Source organism: Ascaphus truei, chromosome 3 (genome assembly GCF_040206685.1).
Source record: "Ascaphus truei isolate aAscTru1 chromosome 3, aAscTru1.hap1, whole genome shotgun sequence".
Classification (NCBI taxonomy): Eukaryota; Metazoa; Chordata; class Amphibia; order Anura; family Ascaphidae; genus Ascaphus; species Ascaphus truei.
In genome coordinates, this window is record NC_134485.1 from 342,933,124 (window position 1) to 342,948,165 (window position 15,042).

Here is a 15,042-nt window from a genome sequence, read left to right on the forward strand (position 1 = left end):
TTTCTACCCCCTTTGTATCTAAAGCCCTCTCCGCCTTAAACCTTTTTCATGGACTGCCCCTCACCTCTGGAATGCCCTTCCCCTCAGTACCCGACTAGCACCCTCTCTATCCACCTTTAAGACCCACCTTAAGACACACTTGCTTAAAGAAGCATATGAATAGCACTGTGGCTATTCTGAACACATGGCACATAAAGCTTGGCCCCCTGCAGACGCACTTACCAGAACTCCCTCCTACTGTCTCTGTACGTTCTCCCTACCTACCAATTAGACTGTAAGCTCCTCGGAGCAGGGACTCCTCTTCCTTAATGTCTAAAGCACTTATTCCCATGATCTGTTATTTATATTATCTGTTATTTATTGGATTACCACATGTATTACTGCTGTGAAGCGCTATGTACATTAATGGCGCTATATAAATAAAGACATACAATACAATACAATACTTGTCGGTCCACGAACTGGATGCTCCACCACCGCCCCTTCCGGTCCTCGACACACTTCCGGTGCATGACCACGGAGCGGATGGAGATTCCGCGGGCACCGGCGATGACGTCACTTCTGGGTCTGACGGGAAACGCTATTCTCCCCACGGAGAGTAGCCATTGCAGCTGCAATGGCCACCCTGAAGAGCCGAGGCCCATCCAGACAAGCGCGTAGCATGGCGGAGAAAGCAATCAAGAAAGCGCCCGCTGGTCGCGGTATTACCCGCTTGCTGGACACTGACTTGAACATTGCCCCAGCCCCAACCCCTAGCTCCATCGCCCCGGCCACTGCCCCTGCCCCGTCACGAGTGTTGTCACCGGGACCTAGCGGGGATAAATTGAGCAAGTACCCCAAATATTCCAGAGATGTGCGGGACTGGGAATTGAGCGATGAGGGGTCTGATGGGGAAATACCATATGACAATGTGATACATGTGCCTAACCCTGTGCCCTTTTCTCCTACAGCTAGAGGGAGGGCCAGAGGGTCCCACACTCCAGCAGAGGCTGGGTCTGTCAGTGAGGTGGTTCACAAGATGAACCCTACAAGGTATATCAACACCAAAGGGAGGAGAGATGGCTCGCGCTCTACAGAGGCGGGGACGTCCGGTGTCTCAACCCAAGCAGAGTTAGAGGTAGAAAACACTAGCCCCTTATCAGAGTACGAGCACCGTGACAAGTGGTGGGCACCCTTATTCACTGGGTACCACAAAGGTATGGACCGCACCAGGTTCCTGTTAATCAGGAACAATGTAGTTGATTATTGGTGGGTGGCAGGTGCCTATACTCCTCAGGAGGTGGCGGACGAAATAGACCATAGGTATCGGGAGATAGAACAGAAGCTAATTCTGCCCAGGGGGCCCAGTATTTTGTACGATGACATTGCCCCTACCGAACCCGGTTCTGGGTACTGCTTATCAGGGCGGGTTGCTATAACAACTCACAAAATTGAGCCGAGCAGACAAAGCCATAGTGGCTAGGTACAGACAGTCCCATGGGTACGAATACCCCTATGTGCCTGAGCCTATAATGCAGGAGATTGAGGAACAAAGAGACAGTTGGCTCCGAGAAGCCGTGCAAGAATATTTGAGGACAAAATTTGGTAAAGCTGGTTACCATAATGAGGACCGGATAAGTGAGTTGGTCAGGATCTGGAGTATAGGACGGTGCATATACATGCACAGCGTAATATATCGGCCAGAGCATGGGTCGGTACAGTCCTTCTTTGTGACCATTACGGATCACAATGTATGAAAAGTAAGGAAACCTGATTCGAAGCATTATTATTAAGGTTCTCCCCGTTGGGAGTAACCAGGTTTTTCGTGTGATTCTACCTCATGTGGTATATGTTATGCCTAACAAACTGCCATGTTGTGTGTTGTTTCCCAGGTTTGTTCACCGCAGGATGGTACTGCTAAAGTTAGGTCCAAGTGGGGACCATTGGATTCCACCAGAGGGAGAGTGTAGCCCCCTGTAAACAGCACGGGCTATGTATATCTTTCTCCTACTGTGGTAAGTCCTGTTAAGGGCAGGCGCCAGTAGTAATCATGGGTTTTCCCCCTTCACGCCCTGCCCTGAGTGATAGATGCAGGCCCCTGACTCTGCTGCAGGCATGAGACAGAGGGGAGGTCCTGCTGACATCATGAGGGGTGGGGCTGACTCATGAGGACTGGGGATGTTGCTCTCTGGTCAGTGACTCTAGTCAGAGGCTCTTGTTATGTGGAGTTGGAGGAGAGAGGTTCTGTCCTGGGACCAGGAGAGAGACTACGGTCTTATGAGATTGTAAAGCGAGCAGGGATAGAGTGGACCAATGCCCCTCCTCACCCTACTGAGAGGGTGAGGGGGAGAATCTACCCCCACCCAGAGGATACCTTCTGAGGTGGGCATTGGGGGTATTGAGGCACCCCAGAGACCATCCTGCAGGAGTACAATCTGGAGGAGAGGAGGAGGCGATCTGGTGTATATTTGGAGTGCCTTGGCATATAACCTGTCATGTACTGCTGCTGCTGTGTGCCAGAAAGACAATAAAGACTTTGCTGATTTGATCAAAGACTGTGTGATTCTGGAGCATTCACCCTGGGACCAGGGATCTTCTTCTATACGGGGCCTACCCCACATCCCTGGGAAGTTATAGAGGATGGAGGCGCTGCATCACTAGGAGAATGGAGGCAACTACCCCAGAAGCCTGGTCCTGTGTCCCCAACAACACCGCGGGAAGCTCAGGCCCTCCTGTTACCTGCAGGTACGCACAACCAAAGCACATGTAGCCAGCCCTCATACACCCTAGATATAGCATCTGTGTCTGGGGGGGGGGGGGATATGGGTTACAAATACATAAGTTATTTGTATGGTGCAATACATCAATGTTGTATTGCCAACAATATGGCACCTTATTTTGGGTGCGTTAAAAGTATAGATTCTAAAAAAAATAAACAGGTACCCCGGTTTAGCCCCTTGATTGCCTTAGAGGTTAGCCGCTAAGGTAACAAAGCTACTTTTATTTTATTTTAATAACGCAGTATTGGAGCAGTGGGTCCCCGGAGCTGAACCGCATTCATTTCAGCCCCGGGAACCGCGTGTTTCCGAGTTACAGGCCCCGGTATGGGGTGCATTGTTTAAATCCCCCATGTCACGTTCCCGGGACATTTAAACTTTTCTGAGAGGTCCGTGATATTGTCTCCATTTTAACTGTGTGTGCTGTGCACGCGCATAGTAAGTGAAACTTCTTTGACTTTTGTCGCAGAAATTGACTTATAACGCGCATGCTCGGCACACATGTGTCAGTCAGTGAGTATGTATGTGTGTGTCAGTCAGTGTATGTGTCAGTCAGTGAGTATGTATGTGTGTCAGGCAGTGTGTGCATGTGTGTCAGTCAGTGTGTGCATGTGTGTCAGTCAGTGTGTGCATGTGTGTCAGTCAGTGTGTGCATGTGTGTCAGTCAGTGTGTGCATGTGTGTCAGTCAGTGTGTGCATGTGTGTCAGTGTGTGTGTGAGTGTGTGTCAGTCAGTGGGTGTGTCAGTCAGCGGGTGTGCCAGTCAGCGTGTGTGCCAGTCAGCGTGTGTGCCAGTCAGTGTGTGTGCCAGTCAGTGTGTGTGCCAGACAGTGTGTGTGCCAGTCAGTGAGTGTGCAAGTCAGTGTGTGTGCCAGTCAGTGTGTGTGCGTGTGTGTGTGTGTGTGAGTCAGTCAGTGTGTGAGTGTGAGTCAGTGTGAGTCAGTGTGTGAGTGTGAGTCAGTGTGTGAGTGTGATTCAGTGTGTGAGTGTGAGTCAGTGTGAGTCAGTGTGTGAGTGTGAGTCAGTGTGTGAGTGTGAGCCAGTGTGTGAGTGTGAGCCAGTCAGTGTGTGTGTGTGTCACTCAGTGTGAGACTGTGTGTCAGTCAGTGTGTGAGTGTGTGTCAGTCAGTGTGTGAGTGTGTGTCAGTCAGTGTATGTCTCTCTCTCTCTGTGTTGTGCCCCCCACCCCTCCTCCTCCCCCCCCCCTCCCACTACCCCCGGTGGAGCTGCGGACACGGCTGTGTGTCCTGCTGCAGCCAGCCCCCCTGGCGACACGGTAGTCCCGTTACCCCCCTCCTCCCGACTCCCACTACCCCCGGCGGAGCTGCAGACACGGTGCTGCGGACTCCCAGCCCCCCCCAGCGACACGGTGCTGCGGACTCCCAGCCCCCCCCGGCGACACGGTGCTGCGGACTCCCAGCCCCCCCGGCGACACGGTGGCCCCGTTACCCCCTCCTCCCGTTACCGAAGCAGGAGCGACAGGGCAGGGGGTGGAGCCTCAGCCTCAGATAGCTACCCCACCACAGAGCAGCGTACTCCACGGCGGGCAGCACTGCAGGGCCCGTGCCGGATAAGGGGAATTAAGGGACCCCTTAACTGACTGACAGCCCCTCAACCAATCGTCAGCGGCGGGACGCGACAGCCAATCACCGGTTGCCTCGCAGCAGCGCCCTCTGCCAATCACACCCCACGAAACCTGCCATCCACAACATGGCTATGGACAGAGCCTATGCGCATGCGTTGAGGAGGACGGCTGCCGGTGTGGAGGAGCGTTAAAGTAAATGTTGAGCGGGTGGGGGAGAGCGGCGCCGCCGCATGTCAGCGGCTGTGTGGGGGATGTGGCGGCAGTTAGATGTCAGCAGGCGCGGGCGGGGAACGGTGTGGGGGGGGATGGTTGGAATGGCGGCCGTTAGGAGCATCATCGGCGGCTATTGCCACTGCCGCCGCATATGTCATCGGCCGTGTGGGGGGAGCGGCACCTGTTAGGAGCGGCGCCGGCATCTATCGCCGCTGCCGCCGCCGCATGTGATTTGCCAGAACACAGCCCGGCCTCATCTGCCAGCACTGTGACGTCACATCCGTTTCATTTTCTGTACCTACAATCCATTTTTATCCCATTAGGAATGAGGTGCCACTAAAGAAGTTTCACTTCAACAAAGCTACTTTTATTTTATTTTAATAACGCAGTATTGGAGCAGTGGGTCCCCGGAGCTGAACCGCATTCATTTCAGCCCCGGGAACCGCGTGTTTCCGAGTTACAGACCCCGGTATGGGGTGCATTGTTTAAATCCCCCATGTCACGTTCCCGGCCCTTTTAAACTTTTCTGAGAGGTCCATGACATCGTCTCCATTTTAGCCTTCTCGCAACTTTGTGGACATAATAAATAAACTTTCAATTCCAGTTTGCGCTTTATGTAGGATCGTAGAAACATTGATGAATCACTAATTATTCTTTCGCTATTAACGCACCCTAAATTTTTTTTTTACAAGTCAATTATATCTCCACTTTATGTAAATGTGATGAATCCAGTCCTTAGATTCTTTAAGTCAGAAGGGACGGAGGCATCATATCAGAATTATAAGGAATGTAACGACATTTGCAAAAGTGCAATCAGATTAGCAAAAATTGAAAATGAAAAAAGGATTGCAATAGAAAGTAAGATCAACCCTAAAAAGTTATTTAAGTACCTTCATAACAAACAAATTAGAAAAGAAAATATAGGACCCTACAGTGTGAGATGGGCATGCACATTATTGGAGATAAGGAAAAAGCAGAGGTATTAAACACATTATTTGCCTCTGTATCTGCCAGGTAAGAATCAATTTCAATCGAAGTGCTGCAGAAGGAAGCCACAAACTCTATATTAATGAACAATTGGTTAACTAAGGAAGAAGTTAATAGGCGGCTTGATAAAATTAAAGTAAACAAGGCACCTGGCGCAGATGGCATACAGCCAAGAGCTCTTAAGGAGCTAAATTTAGTCATAGCCAAACTCTTACAATGACTATTCAAGGACTCCATTTCACCAGGCTTTGTACCACAAGATTGGAGTAAAGCAGATGTGGTGCCTATATTTAAAAAGGGAGCTAGATCACAACCGGGAATTACAGACCTGTAAGCCTAACATCAATAGTGGGGAAGCTACTTGAAGGTTTAGAACGGGATAATATTTAGGAATACCTAATGGAAAACACAATTATTAGTAATAGTCAGCATGGATTTATGAAGGATAGTTCATGCCAAACTAACCTTATTAGTTTCTATGAGGAGGTAATTAGGAATTTAGACCAGGGTAATGTACAGTAGTTTATGTGGACTACTTAGTAAAGGCTTTTGATACGGTTCCACACAAAAGGTTAGTGTACAAAATAAAGAAAATTGGTCTCAGTAAAAATATTTGCACCTGGATTGAAAACTGGTTAAAGGACAGACAACAGAGTTGTCGTAAATTGAACTTTTTCAGGTTGGGCTAAATTTGTGAGTGGAATACCTAAGGGATCGGTACTGGACCCCTGCTTTTTAACTTGTTTATTAATGACCTTGAGGTTGCATAGAGAGCAAAGTCTCCATCTTTGCTGATGACACTAAATTGTGTAAGGTAGTGGAATCAGAGCAGGATGTAATTTCTCTCCAAAAGGACTTGGAGAGACTGGAAACGTGGGCATTCAAATATTTAAAGGGAGATAGGAAAGGGCAAACATAGTATAATATTGTTTATTAAAAAAAGAAATGTTTGTAACACACGATGAACAAAGGAACATAGGGCACAACGGGTTTAGCAAATAAAACTCATTTATTGAGCCAACACTGAGTGTTGGCTCAATAAATGAGTTTGATTTGCTAAACCCGTTGCGCCCTATGTTCCTTTGTTCATCTGTTCAGGACTGATCGCAGGCTTCCGTGCAAACACTGGAACACCGGTAACTGTATCATTATTTTCCTTTTTGAGGTGTGCAGCATTTCTCTTAAATTGTCTGGGATGTAACACACGATGCACAGTGCACTCATAAATTCGTAGCTAAAAAAAGCACGGATTAGAGTACACCCAACTCTGACAGGCAACAGTGACTTTATCCGCTACTCCAGGTCCCGAGAGCATCTGCGTCCTCTGACAAAAGATCTCCTCTCCAGATAAAATCAGCCAGACTCCGGTCCTTGCGGTCTGCACACTCTCGCGTTTGCTGCCGCTGTAAGTCCCAGACACTTGGCATCACCTGGTGGGTTATCTGTTCTCTCGAGACTTGAAAGAAAATGTCAGCTGCTGTCTCTCTCCCGCGTATGATCACCCTATGGATTTCGCTTAGGCTTCCTCCTGGGTGCTCATGATTAGCTGCCAAAAGCTGTCCCTTATATACCATTACTGATTAAACAGTCTTTAAAGTGACAGTGTCCGTCAGTAAGTGTGTATGGGGTGGGATACTAAATGGGCCAATCAGAGACATTTATAACACAAGAAATACACAGATCTACACCTAATATACAGTATATAAAAAAAATATTGATTGTCAAATAAATTGTAAATAGATACATAAAAATATAATAAAGGGGATGGATATTCTGACTTATGAGGAGAGGCTAGTTAATTAGAACTGTTTACATTACAAAAGAGGCGTGTAAGAGGGGATATGATAACTATATACAAATATATTCGGGACAATAGAAGGAGCTTTCCAAAGAACTATTTGTTACGCCGGTGCTGCCCGCACACCAGACCCGTCCCCTGTGCTGAGGTGGGACGTAGGGATACACGCACCCGCAGCAAAGGGAGCGCGTCCAGAGTGTGGTGTTAGTGTTGCCAGGCCAGGTATAGTAATGAAGACAATACTTGCCGGTACCGGTAGTAGAGGAGGAGTAGTTATTGCCGTTGCCAAGATCAGGGATAGGAGAGTTGCGGATGATCGAAGGTATAAGCCGTGTTACAGGGATAGATTTGTGTTTGGTGAAGGCGCTACTGAGCATGACAGAATTGCTCAAAGTCCCGGATGATACAAAAAACTTTATTGGCACAGATGCATAGTGGGGCTACACCACGATCTCCTCCTCTACGCGTTTCACCCTTAGGAATAGGGCTTCGTCTTGGAGTGAGGAGATGTGGTGATGCCTGAACATTTATAGCTAAAAAAAGCCCGCGAAAATGGGTAATAATGGTGGTTAACCCCTTCATGGAAAAATATATTTAACACAATGCTATGTATAAGCATAGTATATCATTCAAGAGTTAGCCTGTTGATGAACATAAAAGGTAATTACTACCCATAGACTAATATATTTGAAAAGGCTAATCTTAAACATGAAGGTACTTTAAAAAGATACTTGCAACATTAGAAGAAACAACCTCAGAGGGATTCCTTCACCAAACACAAATCTATGTGCACGTATTGAAGTCAGCACGTGGACGCTGGAGGGAGAAGAGAGCAAGACCCAGACCGGAGTGGAGAACAAAGGTAAGAGTTTTCAACTTTATTTACCTCTCCATACACTCCGGTCACTCTAGGGTCATTTAGTTGCTCCCTCATACCCAGGATCATGACGGACTGACACCCTTGGTGCAGTTGCTGTGTGGCTGAAGCGCAGGACAGGTTTTTTCTTTCGTGTTACAGGGATGCCAGAAGTCACGAAGTCCAAGTAGAGCCGAAGTCGAGAGCCAGAGGGGGTAGTCGTCCAATCCGCGTCAATACCTGAGGAGTCACTGAGAGAGTAGTCAAATGCTTCCATACAGAACTATGTCGAGCGACGAGTGATGGGAAGCACAGGCATAATAAAGCTGGGCAGGCCAATGGGAAAAGGGGGCAGGCCTGGAGGACTGCAAGGAGTCCTCCCTGATAGGAGGGAGGTGTTACAGCCCAGCTGAGTGTAATCATTGATTTGCATGGAACTGTGTGATGCTTGGGGGCGACGCCTCACTGCAGGAGCAGTGGTTAAAAGTGCTCTGTTAGGTGTGTGCTCTGTAAGTTGGGAATGCATGCACATAACGTCTGAGGCTGGCGTGCGTGTATGTGTGCGTGCAGGAGGGCGTGGGCGCGCCTGGCGCCAAGCAGAGGAATCGCCGAGGGGAGTGATCCCGCGACGGCGGCAGGAGCGAGGAGCCGTGGAGGACGGTAAGGCAGGATTGTTTTGTGGGTCCAGGGGCTCCCTGCGGAGAGGGGGTGCTTTGTGTGGGAAGCGAGGAGAACGCCGATTCCTGACACTATTCATCCCAAGGGCATTACAAATGACACAGGGTCAAACTTTGAAGTTGGAGGAAAGGAGATTTCCCCAGCAACTAAGGAAAGGGTTCTTTACAGTAAGGGCAGATAAAATGTGGAATTCATTACCCATGGAAACTGTGATGGCAGATACAATAGATATCTTGAAAAAAAAGGTTAAACATCTTTTTAGAAAGGAAAGGTATACAGCGATATACCAAATAAGTACATATTGGAAGGATGTTGATCCAGGGAGAAATCTGATTGCCAATATTTGGAGTCAGGAAGGAATTTATTTCCCTCCTTATGAGCTATCATTAGATGATGTTTTACTGTTTTTGTTTGGTTTTCCTTCCTCTGGATCAATTCTCTTGCTTGCTCCATTTTCTCAACACCTATTCTCTCCTAGACCCTCTACAATATGGCTTCTGCACTGCTCACTCCACTGAAACAGCCCTCACTAAAATAACTGATGACCTCTATGCTGCCAAAGACAGAGGTCATTACACTCTGCTCATATTACTCGACCTCTCTGCAGCATTTGACACCGTGGACCACCCTCTTCTCCTTCACATTCTCCATACCCTTGGTATTCAGAACAAAGCTCTATCCTGGATCTCCTCATACCTCTCCCATCGTACTTTTGTCTCTTCTGCAAACACCCCCTCCTCTATCGATATCTCTGTGGGGGTACCTCAGGGCTCTGTCCTGGAACTTCTTCTTTTTTCTCTGTACACACTCTCTCTAGGTGACCTAATAACATCTCTTGGGATTAAATATCACCTCTATGCTGACGACACACAAATTTACTTTTCAACCCCCGACCTTACACCTGCTGTACAAACCAAAGTTTCTGAATGTCTCTCAGCGATATCATCCTGGATGGCCCTCTGCCGCCTTAAACTTAACATGACAAAAATAGAGCTCCTCATACTTCCTCCCAAACCTTGCCCTACTACCTCCTTCCACATTACTGTTGGAAGTATGATCATTCACCCAGTAGCCCAAGCACGCTGCTTAGGGGTCAAACTCGACTCCTCTCTCATATTTAAAATGTTTCTAAAACCTGTCGCTTTTTCCTCCGCAATATCACAAAGATAAGTCCTTTCCTCTGTTGCTCGACTGCTAAAACTCTGACTCAGGCCCTCATTCTCTCCCGTCTTGATTACTGTAAACTCCTGCTGTCCAGCCTTCCTGCCTCTCACCTGTCTCCCCTACAATCTATCCTAAACCCTGCTGCCAGAATCACTCTACACTTTCCTAAATCTGTCTCCGCGTCTTCCCTCCTGAAATTCCTCTCCTGGCTTCCGATCAAATCCCGCATCTCACACTCAATACTCCTCCTCACTTTTAATGCTTTACATTCTTCTGCTCCTCCTTACATCTCAGCCCTAATTTCTCGTTTTGCACCACCCCGACTCTTGCGTTCTTCTCAAGGATGGCTTCTTTCTACCCCCTTTGTATCTAAAGCCCTCTCCCGCCTTAAACCTTTCTCACTGACTGCCACGCACCTCTGGAATGCCCATCCCCTCAATACCCTACAAGCACCCTCTCTATCCACCTTTAAGACACACTTGCTTAAAGAAGCATATGAATAGCACTGTGGATAATACTATACACATGATACATAAAGCTTGGCCCCCTGCAGACGCACTTACCAGAATGCCCTCCTACTGTCTCTATATGTTCCCCTACCTACCAATTACACTGTAAGCTCCTCGGAGCAGGGACTCCTCTTCCTTAATGTTACTTTTATGTCTGAAGCACTTATTCCCATGACCTGTTATTTATATTATTTATTATTTATATGATCACCACGTGTATTACTACTGTGAAGTGCTATGTACATTAATGACGCTATATAAATAAAGACATACAATACAATCAATAAACTGTAACTACAAGTATGTCGGCCGCTAAATTCTATTAGCTTCGAAAAGTGCAAAAGGCTAAACTGCTTCAACAACTCGCATTTTTTTGCCTCCTACAGTAAATAAATTGTTAGTTCCCTCCAAGGGGAGGACTTCTAATTTAGTTGTATCTCCAGTTGTATATATTTCCCTTCAAATTTACTTCCAAATACATTAGGGAGAGAAGCCTGTGATGAAACAGAAACACACCTGAGGTATCTTGGGAGATATTTAAATATACTTTACATAACTATTGGCATGAGTTACACCTCCTAAGATATTTAGAGTGGGTACTGGTTTTAGACCCAACAGGATCAGAAGCCACAACCTCTTCTACTCAGAGAAGCAGCTCATCATTAAACTAAATCAGATGCTGGGAAATGCTATTGGGTAAACCCTAGTATCCTCTTCAAATATTTTAGTAGGTGTGACTCCTTTAAATATTCTTTCCATAGGCATTAGCAAATCTCCCAGTGTGTTAATTTTTCAGCACAGACATCTCTCCCTAATTTATTTGGAGGTAAGTTTAAAGGGACATATATACAACTGGAGATACATCATCATTTAAATGTCTCGCGTCATGTGACCGTGGGATTTAAATGCATAGGAGATACCAGCACCCCACACCAGGGCCAGCATCTCGGGAAACATGGGGTCCCAGGACCTGCAATCAACGCAGTTCTGCTCCAGAGACCCCCTGCTCACGTACACTAGAATTAAAATCGTTATTAAAAAATCTTCATTACTTTAGTGGCTAGCTATGGGTCATGGCCTCAACCATGAATGCTTTATTAAAAACCTGCACTCCATCGTCATTAATTAATTTTTAAATGTAAAATACTGCTAATGCCAATAAATTAGTAATATTATTAACCATATTTGTCTTAAATTCAATTCTTTCAATTTAGTTTTCCCAAATAATCACAACGAAAGTAATCTTTATTTTTTGAACAAACTAAACTATTACAAGGGGTTTACAGGAGTACTTAGTGAGGCTAAGGTCCCGCTGCACGTGCCTGCTTGCCCACCCGCCTTGCGTCCTGGCGGTGCGTGCACGGTGTTTCACCGCGATCTGTGTCCGCTGATGTTTGTGGGGTCACAGGACAGGTTTCTGTGGTACATACCCAACATGGTTCTCTAGCAGTACAGCCCCAAAGTACATTGGTTGCTTGGCACCAATACCCTGATGTCCTTTTCCGAATGTCCAGGCCCACCCAAAAGTGTGTATGGTAGCGCTACCCTTGAACCGTTGGTGCACGTTGTTGAGGTACCTGCTGGGTACTCCAGTAGCCTAGTGCGGCCAACTAGAAACAGGGATCCGCTGATCCAGTGACGTCATCCGTGACGGCGTCTGCCTCTGTGTGGGGTGAACTCCGGTGAGTCTCACTTTTAAGAGTCTCTTAATGTAGGTGGTCTGGTCCCAGACCACAGGCCGCAATTCACTACACGGCTTCTTCGCTGATGTCTATCCTCAATTCTAGCAGCTACTGGGGAAAGGTCTCTGACTATGGGCTTTCCCTGTGACAACCACAAGCTATTTGTGAGTGGGGCCTATCTTGGACCTAAAGGGTCAGTCTGGCCTAATCTGGGTGCCACTGACACCCAGACCCTACCTTCCCCTTCTCTGTCCTGACTCCAACTGCCGCCTCATGCTCAAAGTGCGCCAAAAGTATCCATCTCCCTTCAGTAGATTGCTGCAAATGTATTGGCCAAGCTTCGCCGTGTGACCGCAGCTGCTGGGGCATTCTGGGGAGTGCAGTTCCCCAGCTCAGCATTGTTGTAATGGCTGCCGCAATAAGTGCCTCAATGCATATGCGCGGGGTGTGCCAACATGGCCGCCGCAACTGGGGAACTTCTGCGCATGCACAGCTATCTTCTGTGTATGCACAGCCATTGGTAATGGCGACGCCCTGCCTGGGTGTCCGCCGCGGAGCTTCCCGACACAGGAGCTCTCTCCCTCTACTGCCTGCAGCCGCATTAGCCTCCCTTTGCCCTGCATCGGAGGTAAAGGAGGCTGGGGGACACGGCTACATCTATATATGATATGATGTGGTGGGTGCCGCGGTTAGAGCTCGCAGAGATTGTGTGTATGTACTGATTGATCCTCACGTTTGAGAATCATATTGTTATTTTGGGCCCCTTTCGATACGTACATTATAAATATCTTTCTGTTATTGACATCACTGGGGTATGTTTCCCTTTTTCTGACCTACGGCTGTGCGTTTAGTCATAGTACTGTATAAGCGAGGAGGACCCGTGCCCCGACCTTAGCAGCGGGTGTCAGTCTAAGGAGAAAGCGAGAGGTTACACTCCTATTTGGAAATAAGAAACATTTATAAAAATAAAAAAAGAACAAATAGACCATTTTAATCATGATATGTTTAGTACCAATGTACAACAGGGAAGCCAAATGCAGCTATTTTATGTGCTGTTTTTTTTCAGTTACAGGTGCAGCCACGAGTACTCTAACACTTGCCTTGGAAAATCAGGGGCAATACCCCAGTAATGCTGCAACATTTCTGGGCGATTTCTGCAGACAGACTAATGGCCCATCGCATTAACACAGCGGGGGGTCCCTGGCTGTCCCATTCAAACTGACCAGGGATCCCTGCTGTGTTAAACCGATGGGCCATTAGTCTTTCTGCAGAAATGTCACAGAAATGTTGCAGCATTACTGGGAGATTGCCCCAGAGTTTTCAAAGCAGTGTTAGAATACTCATAACTGCATCTGTAGTACTGTACCTTATAATCTGACAAGGCGTAATGACCTAGATGATTAAATGTGATGAAACAATAGAGGCCCAATAAAGCTCTATACTGGAGAGCTGCCAAAAAATCATTTTGAACCTCAGTCATAGAAAAATAAAGTGACTCAGTTCAACAAAGTTAATAACTGGTCCTGGAAATATGTCTACAAACATATTATAAATGGCCTTACCTGCTGAAGTAACCAGCAACACATTGCTGTAAAAGTTGGGCTGAAGTTTACTGTGACATGGATGAGGTGTTTGTGAAGAATAGAGCAATACACACAACAACCTGTAAACTTTATTATGTGTGGCTATTTACTCAGAAGGGCCAATAAGCTTTAGGAGAGGCGGTTAGAAGTCCTAATTAAAGACGCTCACCATGTCTCTGCGTAGGAGGTTTTTCCACTGACTCTTCCAACACCTGCCCGGCTGTTTCAGTTCATTGCATGTGATCTTTCCATCACGGAACAAGACACTTACTGTAACCCAGAAATGCTACATACTGAATAAGTACCCGTGCAGTTTTAATAGCAGTACCATAGACTGTAATGTCTTTGAACACCTATCCCCCAATGTTTACTTTTTATATGATCTACGTATTCCCAGTTTAAACTATTTTTTTCTATTATGTCTTTAAAAAAAAAACATATATACAGTATATATATATATATTCTGCAGAGTCCTGAGTACTCTATGAACAAATATATACATACATACATACATACATACATACTTGTGCTGAAGTAGAACATCGGTAATTACGGGTAGAGCAATATTAGTGTGTATGAGGCTGCGCTTATAGTGCCGGCGACGTCAGGCTACGGTCGCTGGAAAAATCAAATTGAGATGACTTCCAGCGATCGCAACCAAGCCGTCGCTCTGTCGCACCGTCGCTTACTATAAGCGCACGCGACGTCGCCTCGCTGTCACCGGCACTATAAGCGCAGGCTTAGAGGCAGACTGTATGTCTTGAATGGGAAGGAATACAAAGTTATTCACCTCAGGCATAGACACAGGTGTTAACTCCCAGGACATACCTAAAAATGAGAACTAACTCTCAATGTATTTTTCCTAGTAAATTATTTGTATTAAAAAAAAAAAAAACATGAACTTTCTGGGGCCTATTCATTCAATTGTAATGTTAAACTTGTCAAATCGTGAATGCTGGGAGTGGGCGCATAAGGACTGCTCTTGTAGATCAGGTTGTGTCTGTGTGTCTGTGTGTCTGTGTGTCTGTGTGTCTGTGTGTCTGTGTGTCTGTGTGTCTGTGTGTCTGTGTGTCTGTGTGTCTGTGTGTCTGTGTGTCTGTGTGTCTGTGTGTCTGTGTGTCTGTGTGTCTGTGTGTCTGTGTGTCTGTGTGTCTGTGTGTGTTTTAAAAGCACTGTGTTCTGTCCTTGTGGATTAAGCTGTGCTCCTCTTGCAGGACTCTTACACTGTTAAT